At 42.6% G+C, this 16,565-nt stretch overlaps 1 protein-coding gene across 23 annotated transcripts in view; it reads left to right on the forward strand.

Moving 5' to 3' along the window:
• MBNL1 (muscleblind like splicing regulator 1) overlaps positions 1-16,565 on the forward strand; it is a 172,974-nt gene that overhangs the window by 17,020 nt on the left and 139,389 nt on the right. The window contains exon 1 of one of the 23 annotated variants that reach the window (XM_079978094.1): positions 8,840-8,863. The exons of 21 other annotated variants lie outside the window; for them this stretch is intronic. The gene's annotated coding sequence lies outside the window, so the exon portion shown is untranslated. Of the gene's footprint in view, positions 1-8,839; positions 8,864-16,565 lie in introns of those variants that run through there. One more of the 23 variants, XM_079978088.1, reaches the window with a different exon arrangement.

The following is a 16,565-nucleotide window of genomic DNA, read 5'->3' on the forward strand; positions in this document are numbered from 1 at the left end:
TCTGTACTGAGCCTAAAGCGCCTATTGAAAGAGAGCCATAAACCAGGAGGCAGTGAGGAGATATTACTGCAGCCCGGCAAAGTCTCAGCTTAAACATCCACAGTGTACATTGAAAGCATTCATAGGAACATAGGAAGCTGCCTTAAACGGAGTTAGACCATTGGTTCATCTGGCTCAGGATTGCCCACACTCACTGATTGCAACTCTCCAGGATTTCAGGCACACCTGGAGACACCAGGGATCGAACCCGAGACCTTCTGTGTGCAAGGCAGATGCTCTACCACTGAGCTATGGACCTTCCCCAGAGACTCTTGAGAACTGTAGTGTGTTAAGGGTGCTGGGAATTCTAGCTCTGCGAGGGGCCTCCTAACAGCTCCCAGGACCCTTCATGAACCACAGGTCCCCAGAGTTCTCAGGCGGAGGCCATGACTGTTAAAGGGGTGTACAAGTGCTTTAAACGTTTGATGTGGAGGTGAGCAATGTGTGCTGATGATGCAAAGATTTATCTTGTCGTGCTGGAGCAGCTCAAGCCCCAAGCAGATCGGGGGATTCATCAGGCAGCTCAGGTAGGTGATGTCCCTGCAGAACCTAGAGACATTTTACTCCGCAGTGGGCACATCACATCAAGTAACATCACAGATGCTTGTGGGAATCAGTCATAGCTCTAGCAGGTTTGGGCATGGTCTCACAATTGCTTTGCAAAATGGAAACGGGCAAGGAGAACATTCAACAAAGTGTTCCTATCTGGGGTTGTTTGTCCAAGAAGAGGAAAAACTGCAATACCTTGGTTTCTGCGCAATCCTTTGGAGCTTGGCCCTTGGGCTTAAAAATAAACCCATTTTGCGTTAGGTGTGGAAGGGAAGCCTTGCTTTCATAAGGGAAATAATTTACGTAGGAACTGCAGCACTTGATTTTCTATTAAATGTGAACACTTGTGAAGATAGAAGAACATGCTAAGAGCATTGGATAACTCGGCTATAAATAGCTTCTCCTTTTAGTATAACAATAGATACGCCTTTGCTGCGTAAAGTGAGGAGGCAAGTGACGCCTACAAGCTCAGATCTGGAAGAAAATCTAGTTCTTTCTCTTAATAAAACTGCTGCAGGAGAAGGAAAAGTTATTTGAATTAATTGCATCTGGGTGCTTCATAGGTTGTGTATTGTTTTCCAGGGGAGATGCTGCAGAATATCAGAAGCCTGGTGACTCAGGCAGACTTTCTGGAAAAAAAGAATGCTATTTTTGAAGCAACCGTACCTGGGTTTGCTGTAAAAAGTCTACTTTTCTGGTTTAATATTATTTAACTAAATAACTCTTACAACAACCCTGTAGAGCAAGCCATCATTATTATCCAATAGGTACAAGAGTGGTGAGGTACAGCTGAATGTCTTCGTGCCTCAGTTATTAGACTACAAGGTGTGCTGGCAACTGTGGCTTTTTGGCCTGGTTCACATGTAACAAGAAACCACAGTTTCCTACCGTGTGAAAGAGCTGCAGCAAATCTTGGGCTCACGTTCCTCTCTCCACTCTTGTGGTATCCCATTGCATGTGACCTTGGATAACTGTGGTTGGTTTATACCATGGTTAGAGAGAACAAGCCAGGATCTGCAACTATGGTTTATTCCTAGTGTAATTTCATTAGCTGGATTTTAAATCAGCTCTCCCCAACTGGGTGCCCCCCATATGTTTTTGTATTAAAACTCTCAGCTGCCTCGGTCCCTGACCATTGGTCCTGTTAGCTAGGGATGATGGGAGTTGTAGTCCAAAAACAGCTGGAGGGCCAAGTTTGGCCACCACTGGCATAGGCAGTGGTCAGGGCAAATGCAGCTGTAGTCCAGAACATATAGAGGGGGAAGGCTGGTTAAAACCAACCAAGCAACCACAGTTTCTTGTGTTTGTGCTTCACAGGGAACTGTTGTTTGTTTCTGATCTCTAATGGTAAACTGGGGAAGGGTGAATCCAAGCTTTATTGCAGCACATGAAACCAAATTCCACTTATATCTGAACTAGTCAGATGCTGCTCACTAATGTTCTCTAACTCAGTGTTGTGGCATGACTGAGACGCTGACTAGTTCATGCTTGTCTACATAGTGCTTTCTTGTTCCTGGATCAAAAAATTACCAAATTGTCCTCCTGCTGCTAGTGAACTCCGAGCGTTATAGAATCGCAGGAGGGGAAATATTCCACATTGAGCTCTGGAAAGTCATCTCCCAGCTACACACCATTAAGTACAGGATTAACCTCACATAAGTGGTCCCAGGACAGCAGATCTCTGAAATGTACATATCACATATGCGATTTGTGCTATTAACTTATTGTGAATGTGCAATTGGGTTTTCTGAAAGCAGCGTTTAGATAAATTGCCATTGCTGTGTTCTACATTCCATAATGGTAAATTGCTTAAGTTACACATCTGCAAATGTTGCCTTTGTAATATATATGAAAGACGTGCCACCTTTACCCACTTCTGATTCAGGTCCTTGGGGCCTTTTGTTAATTTACATTTAGGTTTTAAAGCAATTTTATACTTGACTCATCTTTCCACGGCCCTTTTCTTCCGTATGGGTTGTTAAATATTTATTGTTTCAGCCAATAAAGCTATAACACCACCCAGCAGGTATTACATGAGGGGAGAGCGGAATCGTATGTGTTAGAGCGACTCATATGTGCTTTCAGAAGGAAGAGTTATACATTTTCCATAAAGCTTTAAGGATCAGCTTCCTTGCCTGCTACTTTAATCCGGTTCCAGTGGAAATCAGCATATTCCAACAAACTTTGGCCTGGCTTTGTGTGAATAACTGTGTCATTAAACCTTCTATCATCAAAAGCTTCCTATCATCATAGTCTCATCGTAAGCCTTTCACAAATAAAGATTACAGCCTTCCTGAGTATATCTTCATGGGTTTTGTTGGGTCTATAAATGGCTAATAAGCCTGATCCTTGTCCAAAATGTCCTCCTACAAATTGGGTGCATGATAGCGGAATTACAGGATAAGTCAGGTCATCCTCTACAAAAATTCCATTGCGAGCCCTTGCAGATTTGCATCATATCCTTAGCTTCATCTCAGCTTCATCCTAGACAGTTTGCTTTCCTAATGTTTGCTCATTTGTCTGCTTTACCAAGATCTGAAAAAAGGGAAACCTTCCTGATGATCTAATGTTGTGCAGGCAGATAGAGTGTTCTGTTCCCTGTCTCCCCATATAGTCCCCAGTATATCCCCAAAAGCCTTTTCAGAGGTTTGGGAACGGGCTATCTCACATCATGGGACTGTGTCATCCAGAACTACAATGGGACTAAGGGATGGACTTTGTACTCCACCGGTGCAACCTTTTTCCACTGGTTTTTCCAGTGGTTCTCCCATCTCACTGCAGGCCTGAATGACATAGTTCAGGATATTTGGTAGGGACCACAAAGCCGCTGGAGAGGTTTTTACAGTGGAACCTCGGTTGTCGAACATAATCCGTTCCGGAAGACCGTTTGACTTCCGAAAAGTTCAGCTACCGAGGCACAATGGGCAGTCGGCAGTTTCAATAGAGAAAAGCGCCTCGGAAGCCGTTCGACTTCCAAGGCATGTTCGAAAGCGGAAGCATTCACTTCTGGGTTTTAGGCGTTCGCGTTCCGAATCGTTCAGCTTCCGAGACGCTCGAAAACCGAGATTCCACTGTATTACATTTCTTTGGGAGATGGTGCAATTGCCTGGCAAGGGCAAGGAGTATTTTATCTGTGACTGGCCATAATATGGCAGGGATTAGGATTAGAAGGTGGTTCCCTCCCAGGGTTATATCCAATTATGTGATACTCAGAGTAGACTCATTGAAATTAGTGGTCATGATTAACTTAAGTCCATTTATTTCAGTAGGGGTAAGTATTACTTAGTTGTATAGAACCCTAACTCTAATACTCAATACTCCTAAGAGAGTATTGTTGCTGCTCATTAATTGGGCAGATGGTTTTTAGTAAACAGTTTACAGTGGTACCTCGGGTTACATACGCTTCAGGTTACAGACTCTGCTAACCCAGAAATATTATCTTGGGTTAAGAATTCTGCTTCAGGATGAGAACAGAAATCACGTGGCGGCAGCGGCAGGCCCCATTAGTGGTGGTGCTTCAGGTTAAGAACAGTTTCAGGTTAAGAACAGACCTCCGGAACGAATTAAGTACTTAACCCAAGGTATCACTGTATTGGATTTTATGTGATTTTATGATTTATTAATTCTTTTGGCATTGCTTTATTGTGTGGGGGGGTTGCCTTCAAAGTTGGGGTAGATATTCTTTAAATAATAAATAACAAACATTTATTATTTCAAGCAATTTGATGAAATTTAAAAGCAAGTTCATCAGACCTGACTTGCATACAACATTTCTGCAAAATGTTGAGTTTTTCAGCTGCATGTATCGTAATGCAGATACAACAAGGGTGCTGTGTAATTCTTGATGCATGACTCTGACTTGTAGTAAACTTGTATTGCTTACTCCCACATCCATCACAGTAAAGGCTGGTAACTTCTCTTGGCATTCCCAGGGACTTGTGTACAGCCACAGTGATTTTCCCTCTGCTTTTTCACTTTGAACAATATCTGCTCCCATGGCATATCACAAAGCTGCATTTGAAACTACTCCTGAGTTTCAAAACAATTTGCAAAACACAGACTGTTTGCGACACCAAGGACCTTGCGTTTGAGGGACACACGTCTAAAGTTGAATTGGGGCTGAGGTGCTAGTTTTATTTCTTTGGATCCTGACTGTAATATGCAACTCTCCACTAAGTCACTCATAGGTCCACTGTGAAGTAAGCACCAGAAGTTAGCACATGCTCCTTACTAAGTGTGCATTGCAGAAACAAAAATTCTGAAACTCAGTATCATGAAAACATCGACTTGCACAAGTTTCCATTGCAGATAATGGGTAGTTAAATTAGTATGCATTGAAAAAGCCTCCAAGACTGTTATTCCTTGTTAGTGTTTCCATAGTAATGATATTATGGCTGCTGAGACATGTTTGCAGTTTCCCCAAAGTTATTATAATTACATCGAGTGACAATAACAGATTGGAAAGGGTGCAATGTTATTTTTAACAATTAATTTGAACCACCGTTTGAAACAAGCTTCTCAAAACACTTAAATACTCCATGGAAGTGTATCTAAGCACATGGATTCACCCAAGTATGAGAAATGACCGGAATAGTTTAATCACTTGTAAGTGTTGGATTATTTCTGGCTGCATGTGCAGAATATCACTAATCCAAAATAATTTGTTGGGCACCCAAAATCTTCAGGTTACCCTGAAATTCTGCTGCTAGGTGTCTGAATTCTAATCAATGACTCAAATGGTAAAGCATTCTCTTCTACCCGGACTGTGCCAATTCAGGATGCAGTGGAGTGGGATATTTTGCATGGGAGAGGTCTGATCTGCATATGCAGGAAAATGAGCTCATGGTAGCTATCATGGTGCTTTCTAGATGGTGTAGACTACAACTCCCATCATCTCTGACTATTGCTCATGGCTGATGGGCATTTTAGTCCAAAATGTCGGGAGGGGCCAGAATAGGCTAGACTCGGAAGGTGACTCGGAAACTACAACTAATCCAGAATGCAGCAGTTAGACTGGTAACTGGGAGTGGCCGCCGGGACCATATAACACCATTCCTAAAGGATCTTTACTGGTTCTCAGTACATTTCTGAGCTCAATTCAAAGTGTTGGTGCTGACCTTTAAAGCCCTAAACGGCCTCAGCCCAATACAGTGGTACCTCGAGTTACAAACTCCTCAGGCTACAAACTCTTCAGGTTACAAACTCTGCTAACCTGGAAGAGTTACCTTGAGTTGAGAACTTTGCCCCAGGATGAGAATGGATGAGAATGTGCCGGTGGTGCAGGAGCAGCAAGAGGCCCCGTTAGCAAAAGCACGTCCCTAGTTAAGAACAGTTTCAGGTTAAGAACGGACCTTCCGGAACGAATTAAGTTCATAATTAGAGGTACCACTGTATACTTGAAGGAGTGTCTCCACCCCCATCGTTCCACCCCATGGAGGTCCCCTCCAAGAATCTTCTGTTGGTTCCCTCACTGCGAGAAGTGAAGCTTCAGGGAACCAGGCAGAGGGCCTTCTTGGTAGTGGCACCCTCCTTGTGGAACGCCCTCCCTTCAGATGTCAAGGAGATAAAGAACTACCTAACTTTTAGAAGACATCTGAAGGCAGCCCTATATTGGAAGGTTCTTAATGCTTGATGTTTTTATTAAGTTTTTAGATATGCTGTAAGCTGCCCAGAGTGGCAGAGTATTTTTTTAAAAACCCTTCCGATAGCCAACACTAGAACACCAGGAAGAGTGGTTCTCATCCTTCCTGGTGCCTGTTGTGCTAGTGTTCTACTTACAGGGAATTTGTGATGTAGGGGAGACCTAAAACTTGATTCCTACCTGAAACCTGGTGCTACCTTTAAAGCCTATCCATTCATTCCCACCTCATTCTGCTCCATGTGTAGACCAGATCTGAATGTGGAAAAGCCTCAAGCTCCGTCGAGATTATAGCATGTCAAAGAGAAGGCTAAGCTGAGCCCTGTGCCTTGACTTGGCAGTTTCCTACATGCAGTCTGCCTATCTTGGCGGATTTATAAAATGACAAGTCTTTCATCCACCCTGTACTCTGTGCTGACATTTTTCAGAGTGTTTCATTTTCTGGTCAGGGATGAGGAAGGAAAAATTACACCTCCCTCTAAGTGCAAATGGGGGGGGGGGGCGGGAAATCCCATTTGTAGGACTTGCAGACATATAAATCAGACTAGTTGTTAGTCCCAGCCCTGCAATGGGTTAATGCCAGTGCATTATTTAAAAAGTATTTTATGTAGCTTTGGGGCAAATCCCAACACTTATTTAAAACAAAACAAACTATACCGCATTATAACAGATCTACAGCTTATTTATTTACTTAGTTATTTAAACAAAGCATATTCTGCCTTTCAATTAAAGTCCAAAGTCCAAGATGGGTTAACCTTAGTCACTGGATTGCTTAGGATGTACATAATAATTAATGATAATAATTATTTATTATTGCCCCAGCCACTCAGGGCGGCTCCCAACATAATATTAAAAACACAAAAACATCAAACATTAAAAACCTCCCTATACAAGGCTGCCTTCAGATGTCTTCTAAAAGTCAGATAGTTGTTTTTTCCTTGACATCTGATGGGAGGGCCACTACCGAGAAGGCCCTGTGCCTGGTTCCCTGCAACCTCGCTTCTCACAGTGTGGGAACCGGCAGAAGACCCTCAGAGCTGGACCTCAGTGTTTGGGCTGGACCAGGTGGGTGGACACTCCTTCAGGTATACATGACTTATTAAATTGAGAAGTGTTTAAGCCTTTTGCCCATGTGTTCTGTTCTTTCTTCTGCTCTAGTCTTGCCTGGGTTTACCAGATCTAATTCCAGCGTTTGCCGGGGCTGGAGCAAACTAGGATCTTGAAACTGGTTTAAGAGCTGGTCAGATGTGCTCTGATCCCAGTCACCGTGGATTTCTGGTTCAGGAGAAATGGGAGAGGGTTGGAGTTAATGCAGGAAGTCTTCAGTCGTAGTGTCCCAAGTTGGGAGCAGAGAAGGGGCATTGTGAGAACGAATTGCAAGGGCATGACGCTCATGCATGCATGTTGCCTTGGGTTCTATCATGGCAGGAAGGCAAGGATATAAATGTAAGAGTAGTGTATTTCTAAACTGGGCCTTTAGTTCCTCCTTAAATGGACTGCATTCCTATTGTTTTTGAAGCTAGGGCTCTGGCAATTTCCATAAGATGGGAGTCTCATAATATGCAGCAACTGACAAGATGTGTTCTCTTTGCCAATATGAGCAAACTTAACAGAACACAGAGAAGTAGGATGTCTCTAAGCTATGTTGGGCCCCACCAGTGTAAAGTTTTATAGGCAGCCGGCATTTGAATTATACGTAAAGTCAGCAATGGTTTTTAAGCTTCGTTTTGAGGGATCATTGGGCAGTTATTGGGGCCTTAAGTTAGAAGAATGGGACGCAGGTGGCGCTGTGGGTTAAAGCCTCAGTGCCTAGGGCTTGCCGATCGAAAGGTCAGCAGTTCGAATCCCTGCGGCGGGGTGCGCTCCCGCTGCTCGGTCCCAGCGCCTGCCAACCTAGCAGTTCGAAAGCACCTCCGGGTGCAAGTAGATAAATAGGGACCGCTTACCAGCGGGAAGGTATACGGCGTTTCCGTGTGCTGCGCTGGCTCGCCAGATGCAGCTTTGTCACACTGGCCACGTGACCCGGAAGTGTCTCCGGACAGCGCTGGCCCCCGGCCTCTTGAGTGAGATGGGCGCACAACCCCAGAGTCTGTCAAGACTGGCCCGTACGGGCAGGGGTACCTTTACCTTTACCTTTTAAGTTAGAAGAGCAGTAATGGCTTTTAATGCATCCTTGAGGATGAGTCAGCAAAATTTGTGTAAGTATAATGCAGTGATACAGAATTAGGCAGTGTGGCTTGTGAATGACTTTTGACATTTATAAGTTATGCAAGTTTATTTTTGACGTTCCTTAATTTATTAAATTTATATCCCCAGTTCCACTAAATTGTTTTTAAGGCAGATAATGATAATAATACAAATGCAGTGGAAAAAATATAATGAAATAGTTTAAAGCTTCAATAAAATACAGGATAACACATGTAAAAAGCAGGTGAGGCATCACTCAAATATTTATAATCTGTACTTTCATAATGTATATCGAGTATGTTTACATGAGAATGACTTAGTTGGAGATCAGTGCAATTTACTTGGTCTGCATTCAACCAAATGTATTACGGATTACTTAAGAGGTTTTTCTTCTAGGATTCAGGTGATTCAGAAGCGTGGTTAGCCAAACAAAAGGTTTTGTCTGTGAAAGTGAGTAACAAATTTATTTCACTTCCTCAGTGCTTTTTCCGTGACTGCTGTGTCTCATGAACAGCTCGGCCTAAAAGCTTGCTTAGTTTATGCAGCATTGTATAATACAAGAACATACTGTGTTCAGTTGGTGAACAATTTTGGAATTACTCACTATATGTTGTGAGAATATCTCACTCCAGACGTTCACATAGCTTCTATGGATTTTTTCACACTGCAGATTAGGCCTGACTAATTTACCAACTCTACTAATGAGCCCTTTGGGTTTTGAACATCTGTAGAACAAAACTTTAGTAAGAAAGTCCCAAGTGTATTCAAAACATTCTTAAAATATTTTTACTGTTTTTCGGAGTCATGTGCTGCCTGCTAAAGTTGCCCTGCCAAGATGCGAACCCTCTAGTCTGGTGAGTTTACTCCACTGAGCTCACTTTCAGTAATCCTGTTGTGTGGCACTACTTTACTGTACTAGATCAGTACTGAACTGCAATTTATTGATTTTGGGAGGCAGGGGGACAAATTACCCAATTTTGGAGCTTGTCGTCAATGTTTCGTAACTAAAATGTGCATATCACGTCTTGACTGTAGAAGATGAGTGCTGAAATGCAATTTTGAGGGAGGGGGGAAATCAAAATGTTCAACCGCGATTTGCGATTTTGAATTTTTGCATCAGCATTCGATATTAACGTCCCAGAGCTGAACCGCTACAACAACATTTAATTTTTTTCTGGCTTCTTTTGTCAAATGCCGCTGCAGTTGCATGTCATCTGTCAGATACTGAAAAACATTGCAGAAAAAACAGAAAACATTGCAGAAAAACAGAAAAATCAAATGCTGAATGTCGAATGCTCATGTAGAACAGCAGTAGCCAATGGGGCGTCGATATTTTTGCAGGTGTTGACCGTAGAACCATACCACTTTGCTGCATTAGTGCATTATCCAAGCGACATGTTGGAGGTGCACAAAATCGCTAGTAAACTGTAGATCAGTAGGACAAGCAACAAAGCAATAGAGAACACCCCCCCTCCCTCTCTCTCTTTGTGTATGTTTTTAAAAAATCATATTCAGGGGCACAGAATCTTGGTGGCTCAGTGAAGTAGCTAGATCAGTTTTCTCAGTATTATTTTGCCACAGAATATTGTATATCCTGGATAAAAACATAATCCACGAAAAATAAAAGGTTAGCATATTTAAAAGTCTGAGCACCTGGCATGGGTCTGACGAATGCTGATTGTGCATGCGCAAGATCTCATTTAGCATACTAGACCAGAGAAGAACTTCCGGTAGAAATGGTGTTGTTTGAGCTTGACAGTTTGTCTACCGAACTAGGTAATTGCAAACTTCATGGCTACAAAAAACAGAAGAGAGACAAGCCCTGCCATTTCCTGTTTGTTTGCCAGCTTGATAATCGAAATACGGTGCTAGATGGTTTTCATCTAGTGTGGCGTTGTTTTTTAAATACGTAGTTCCAAGTCCAGCCATCTGCCCCCGTGGTTCATGGTTTAATTTTATCTTGTCACCTATCTCTTGACTGCATTCTTGCTGCTTGGTGAAGTAATTACCGCACACTTTATTTATCTGATTGGAACTTTAGCTCACACTACTGATGAAGCTTAGAGACTTTTAGAAAGCATTTGAAATGCATGCATAAAAACTATCTCATTACAACTCTGTGCAGGGCTGCCAGTCAGACGGGGTGAAAACACAGAACAGTTGGGCTGTTTTTTGTTTTGTTTTGTTTTTGCTTTTAGGATAGAAAATTAAGGAGCAAATACATTTTCGGTTCCCAGGTTCCCTGCTCCCTGCCCTTAATGTGAAAGGGTGGGATTCAAACCCTGGCCGCTGCTTAATGGAGCACCAGGACCACTGTCTGCAGCCCTGCTGCTCATACTGGCTGGGTCAGAAAGTGGGACATGGGGAAATCACTGCACCTTCCTGAATTGTGTGATGGCAGTGGGGCCAGCTTGGGATCCAGTGGATCCTAGATCAGCTCTGCTCTTCCCCTTCCCCACCCTAGAACTCTCCGTTTCCGGACTTTCCATAGGCTGCTGCTGGCAGGGCTTCTACCAGGGGCTCATCAGCTCTCCCACATGTTTGGCAGGTGGAACGGGAAACTCTGTAATACTGCCATCCCTCTTTGCCAGCAGCCCAGTGCAAAGTGGGCATCATGGGTTTTAGTCCCCGGTGAATAGCAGGACTTTGCAGATTCGGGCTGGATGCTAGCCGACCAGTATTTTCTACTAGCTGATTATGAAGTGCAGTCCTCTATGATACTGCGACAGTAACATAATGCATTTTCAAAAGCCAGTATCAGGCCCACCAGCTATATATTAGGAATCCAGGCATTATCTAGGCTAATAAACACTCCACATATTTTTATTTTTATCTGCAATTCAGTTCATGACTTTTGACTTCTTTTTGTTCCTCGCTTTTCTAATTTTTAAGGCTGATTAATGCTGCATTAAACGAATGCTGTTTGTACATTTCCTTGCATGTGTGTTTTGACTTCCCATGGAGCAAAACAACCAATATTCTGCTAAATCAATTACAGAACCGTGGATGCATGTATGCGAAGCATAAACAGAGGGTTCTTACTCAAATGTGTTTTCCCTTTGATGACAAGTGTAATGAGAATATGAAAATGAATCCATTTCTTTGGAGCAATAATAGAACGTAGTTTAAAGTGAAATCTTCCTTTTGTAGCTGATGTTTGTAATTTCTTCAGTGCTAATTCTTTAGCCTCCCCATTTAGTAATCCTCTGAATAATTGATTAATTGAATGGCTGGAAAAATCTGGAAACAAGTTTCAGTTATGTTCCTTACTCGTTTGAAGCCCCAGAGAGGAAGATTATTTCTATTTTCTTGTATAGTTTAGGAACAACATTCTTTCTGAGATTCCCTGACACAGGCTGTACATCAGGGGTCAGCAAACTTTTTCAGCAGGGGGCTGGTCCACTGTCCCTCAGACCTTGTGGGGGGGGGCGGACTTGTTGTTGTTGTTTAGTCGTTTAGTCGTGTCCGACTCTTCGTGACCCCATGGACCAGAGCACACCAGGCACTCCTGTCTTCCACTGCTTCCCGCAGTTTGGTCAAACTCATGCTGGTAGCTTCGACAACACTGTCCAACCATCTCGTCCTCTGTCGTCCCCTTCTCCTTGTGCCCTCAGTCTTTCCCAAAATCAGGATCTTTTCCAGGGAGTCTTCTCTTCTCATGAGGTGGCCAAAGTATTGGAGCCTCAGCTTCACGATTTTGAAAAAAAATATGAACGAATTTCTATGCCCCACAAATAACCCAGAGATGCTTTTTAAATAAAAGCACACATTGTACTCATGTAAAAAGACTCTGATTCCCGGACCATCCGTGGGCTGGATTTAGAAGGTGATTGGGTTGGATCCGACCCCCAGACCATAGTTTGCCTACCCATGCTGTACAGCTTCCCACCAGAAGTGGATTGCCTGGTGGGGTGGAACCACAATGCTAGCTTTGCAGCAGTGGCATCTCTGGACCTGGAAGAGAGCAGGGTAAGGGTGAGAAGCCTGGAGATCAGGGCTGGGTAGTCTGAACCAAGATGGTCTCCTTCCGGTGTGCCTACAAAATCCTTACCTCCTTCCTGCCTCCCACCTCGTGCCTCCCCTTGCAAGCAGCAGCGGCACTATTTCCAGGAAGCTAGTGTAGTGGCTCCTCCCCACTGGTGAGCTGCATCTGCTTGCCACTCTTGCAGGATAGACGTAACCATGTATGGTGGCCCATGGAGGTCTCCATTGGTTTCCTACATTTGCTGTATTTCTGGGACTGTAAACAACAACAACACTGGTTGGTCAGGCAGGCCTCTTATACATGACTGGAGTAGAGATGGTAGATTCTGAATTTTTTTGGCTCTCTCTCATTTTCCCAGTCCTAAATTCGGCTCCCCAAATCTTTGGAGAGATTTTTCAAATTTCCTTTAAAAAAATCTGCATGAAAATTATTCAGCAACTTTGTGTAAATTTCTCATAGTAACTGCAGTAATGTGCAGTTTTGACCAATGTGCACATGCTTGCCAGTAGTTTCTCCCAGTACAATGCATATAATATTATTTTCACTAATATATTCATTTTTCATGCACGTATTTTCTCATATATGTATTTTTGTAAATATTGAATGGTTGGACAGCTGCATTGCAAAATCTGGATAAGTGTGAATTTTGAAGGATGGCAGTATTTCAGTTCTCATATTGTTTCAGAAAGTGTGAATTTGATCAATGTGACTTTAAAGTGAACAGAATCAGTGTCCCTCAGACCTTGTGTGGGGCTGGACTGTATTTTGAAGGGGGAAAAATGAATTCCTATGCCCCACAAATAACCCAGAGATGCATTTTAAATAAAAGCACACATTCTACTCATGTAAAAACACGCTGATTCCCGGACCGTCTGCGGGCCTGGATCCGGCCCCCGGGCCTTAGTTTGCCTACCCATGATATAGACATCTGTGAAGGAATAATGGGGTTTGTAGTTTGAACCATTGCAGTTGTGGGCAAGCTTATCTTGACCATTTTAGCACCTGATTTAAACAGATTGTTGGTTCTTTCACTGCTCAGTCCCATAAAAACAGAACAGTAAGAACGGTAAGAAAACCTAGAGAGTGCAACCATTGGTTTACATAGATTCCTATTTTACTTCCATTACATTTTGATATTTTTGGGTGTGATATTGACCACAAATTTGGTAATTTAAAGTTTTATGATCTGGAGCTTTTTTTCTTTTTCTTTTGGTGGAAAATATTATATACCTGGAAAGGTGTATATTAGAGAATTCATTGTCCAGGCTATGTCACAATTCTCCACATAACTTTCAGAGTCTCATAATCTTCAGCCCATAATCATTCCTGTTCAAGCATTTAAGCCTTACTCCTACATCTAACAGGGGAGCAAAATATTTGTTATGACATACTGCCCATAAAGGTTTGTGTTTTGATTTAGGAAACTGATATAAAAATGTCACCGGATGCTTAGTCAAGATATTCAGCAGACTAATGCAGTGTCCGTGCCAATATTTTTAGGGCTAAAGTGCTCTTTAAATGGCAGTAATTTGCCTTGGTGTTCTCTTTTTTTTAAAAAAACGGGAAGATGTGTTAAGGGCAGATGGGGAAAAAAAAATCAGGGCCAGTTTGTGAAATTGGCTTTGTGAAGTATATCTAGTATAATTTCATGCCCTTTCCACATGACCCTCTTTAATTCTTCTCTACCCAGCTCATATTCTCCCAAGTTAATGTTTATTTACGTCTTCCTCCTTGCAACCCCAGAAGCTCTGCTTATGTGAAAACATAGCCCTATGAGCAGGAGAGGGTGGAAATAATCAAAACATTGCAGCCACTTGGAGCATGCAAGGAGCAGACAGTTGCTTCATACAGATTAAGGCAAGCTTGTCAATCACTGCCCTTTATCCTGCTAATTTAGACTTGTTTTAAAATTTCACTGAAGTTGCTAAACTGAGGCCAGAATGAGCCTGGAAGCAGATCTTCCCTGTAGCAGAACCTTGAACTTACTTCTCAGTGATGTCTGTTAAATATTTGCAGTTCAAGGGTTTAGAAACTTTGCCCCAGTGAGACTTGGGGACGGGGAGGGTGGAATGTGTTCAAATCATCGCAGGGATGATAAAGGCAGGGCAAGGGGAGACTGCTTAAATGCTCGGTGCTCATTTTCCTCCGAGGTTGGGGGAAGGGGCAGGTTAAATGAAACTAGAAGGGATAGGAGGAGGCTACACAGCAGTGGATTCATGGCAAAAGGTCCAGTGCTTGTCAAAAGTGCCGAAATAAATAGGGAGTTGTATCATTGTCCACCGGCACAACCAATCAGTGCAACAAGCTCAGAAGCAGAAGGCAGAAAAATGACATGGTCTAAAACTAGGAAGCTGGAATATGGTCAAGGAGGAACAGCTTATAAAATAGTGGAGGCTCCTCATACTTTGAGTACTAAGGATATAATTTTTTTTTGTAGCTGAATGTTTGAAATCAATTTCAATTTTAATGTTTGTAGGCATCCTGGAGGTTGATCAGTGTTGGGAACAGGATACAGTGGTACCTCGGGTTACAGACGCTTCAGGTTACAGGCTCCGCTAACCCAGAAATAGTACCTCAGGTTGAGAACTTTACCTCAGGATGAGAACAGAAATCGCATGGCGGCAGCAGCGGGAGGCCCCATTAGCTAAAGTGGTACCTTAGGTTAAGAACAGTTTCAGGTTAAGAAATGACCTCCAGAACAAATTAAGTTATTAACCCAAGGTACCACTGTATTGGGCTAGAACAGGCAGGGGGTGCTATATTGCAGCCATCCAGGTTTTTGAACTACTATTCCATTCATCTCCAATCGTTGGCCAGACTGGTTGAGGAGGATGGCGGCTGGAATCGAACAACATCCACAGCCACATGCTACTCTATCCTGGGTTAGACCCTAAGCCTGCTTAGTACAGTTTTTGTCCTGTATTTTTAGGCATATGGGATTAAGCACTAATTGTCAGTGAACCTCAATGGATATGTTCAAGCTGTTACCTCTATTACTGTCACTGTTTAACATTTATGTTTTTGAAATCTTATACTTTCCCTCCTTTTCAAAGAAAATTCAGGGTGGCGGCTTACAAAAAACAGGTTGACAGTAATGAAATATATGGCAATCCCCATTAAAAACTACAGATGGGGACATCAAACCCAAAAACTCCAAACAAAATCCCAAGATAGCTAATGAAATGAAGGCATAAAAGATACACCCACAAAAAGAGAACAATCGGGTAATAGCTGTTTGAAAAAACAAACACCCACCCTGTCTGTTAGCCACTTAAAACAATACAGTGGTGTGTGGTGTACCTCATGGGAAGAAGTATTGAAAGGGTTAGAGGCCCTAGCTGTAGTTACTGGGGGGGGGGGGGTCCCAGTTTCCGTCATGGTGTCCCGTTGCGCCAGAAGTGGTTTAGTCATGCTGGCCACATGTCCTGGAAAGCTGTCTGTGGACAAACACCGGCTCCCTTGGCCTGAAAGCGAGATGAGCACCGCAACCCCATAGTCGCCTTTGACTGGACTTAACCATTCAGGGGTCCTTTACCTTTACCGTTACCCAGTTCAATAAGGGATAGATTTCTTTAGGAATATAGATTGATTTTTATTTTAAAAAACCCTACTGCTGTTATTGATAACGAACATCCCCAATGCAAAAATAAATAATAACACCACCATTCTTTGAAACAACTTCACCAACTAATAACAATGTTGCTAACATTTTGCTGTATTGTGACTAATACATTAAACAAGCTAGCAGTATAACATTGTGTTTTATCTTTATCTGTCTAGGGGTTTTAAAGGTTAACACCAGCACCTTGAATTTGCAGATCAATAACAATGTGCTGTTCAAAGAACAGGGTGGAGTTGGTTTTGCCCTATAATTCTTTGCCATAGCTGCATATATCCATGCAGTATGTATCCATTTGCTGCATGAAGTGCTTGGGTAAATACCAAAGTAGAAGGTTGTGCATTGTTAATTTTAGTATTCAGAATCTTGCTACAGAAATGTTGGAGATCCTTATTAAATGGATAACAACATACACAGTTTCTTGCGATCAACCATTTATGGCATATTTTATTGTGGCGATAAGCAGGTAACCATAAAACACATTCTCTTTTCAGTATATCTATCTTTCTGTATGTGTTTTATAGCGTATTTTGGGATAAAGAGAAAGT

Source organism: Podarcis cretensis (genome assembly GCF_951804945.1).
Source record: "Podarcis cretensis genome assembly, chromosome: 5".
Lineage (NCBI taxonomy): Eukaryota > Metazoa > Chordata > Lepidosauria > Squamata > Lacertidae > Podarcis > Podarcis cretensis.